General features: G+C 40.4%; 1 protein-coding gene and 1 long non-coding RNA gene across 2 annotated transcripts in view; both read left to right on the top strand.

Annotated features, from left to right (window-relative positions):
• Positions 1-1,137, top strand: part of LOC119587098 (methyltransferase-like protein 25) — a 25,499-nt gene that overhangs the window by 16,698 nt on the left and 7,664 nt on the right.
• The window catches only part of LOC119587099, a 3,305-nt gene continuing 2,375 nt past the window's right edge, over positions 208-1,137 (top strand). The window contains exon 1 of the long non-coding RNA XR_005229990.1: positions 208-355. This is a non-coding gene — a long non-coding RNA (uncharacterized LOC119587099). The remainder of the gene's footprint in view (positions 356-1,137) is intronic.

Below are 1,137 nucleotides of genomic sequence, written 5' to 3'. Positions count from 1 at the left end.
CACCCTCACCTCCTCTATCTCCCCGTTCCTCCCCCTCTGTGCCATTCCCATTCACATGCGACGCACACAAACATCACTATTTAATATTACGTTTCTTTACGTCATTGTTATTGTTTACTTGTATCGCCTCGATGTGACGTCATCGCCTGGGCGCTTTGTGCCGCATTCCCAAATAAGGTATGATTTTGCCTTTGCTTTCTTATTACGCCGACTCTCGTTGAGTTTTGGAGAGATAAGTACTTTGGGGCCATTGATGTTTTAGGTGTGATAGTGGCGAGATCAGGACGAGTGAAGGGCTATTCATAGTAAAGCCAATATAAGGTTTCGTAAGTGAGATTGAGGAAACTTTCGGCAGGTACTATGGTCGTTACATATATTTGCATGTGATGACTTATGTGATGCACATTTGGGACGATAATACCTATTTGTGTAGAATTGCCCCGTTATTTAAGCTAAGTGTGTGGTAGTAGGTAAACTTTTCCCAAGGTTGGGCCTTGAAAGCCAAAAGCCCTATAGCTTGTGAGGACGTGGTAGAATCCAGGTAATTACAAGGAAAACAAAGGTACTGCAACACCAAAACAACCAAGTATGATTTGGCCAAGATCACCATAATCAACCACTTAATTACTGTGATGTCACTGGGCACACTTCACTGTTAGACTTACAGTTGATGTATATAGTTCATGTGTATTAGTTATTTAGTGTATTTAGAATACATAGATGAACAATTTAGCTGTAATTGCTTGGGAGACTTTCTTGGCCGTTTATCTTCTCTTATGGAACCAGACTAGACTCTACCTTTCCAGGGTATGTGTCATGGAGGATGCCACTGTCATTTGACATGGCACCTTTTTCATGACCGCATCAGTTGTCCCACTGCCACTCATGGAAGCTCACTCTACCATAACTCCCCTATAAGGAGGTTTCCATAGAGTGTAACTATTATATCTGGACAGTTTATATCATATGCAGTCTGTAGATACCAAATTTGTTAGTATGTACTGGGCACAGTTTATTTATGTCTTCATTTAATTTCAGAAAAAAAACATTTTCTGTTTCTCTGTTTTTATAACCTTTTCCATAATTGATCACTGCTTTGGCAATATATTAGATCATTGGATACGGGGTGCCTTGTGG

The sequence above is a fragment of the Penaeus monodon genome, chromosome 22, assembly GCF_015228065.2.
Source record: "Penaeus monodon isolate SGIC_2016 chromosome 22, NSTDA_Pmon_1, whole genome shotgun sequence".
Lineage (NCBI taxonomy): Eukaryota > Metazoa > Arthropoda > Malacostraca > Decapoda > Penaeidae > Penaeus > Penaeus monodon.
The sequence above is the reverse complement of the archived record's forward strand: the minus strand, read 5'-3'. Positions and strand labels throughout refer to the sequence as shown.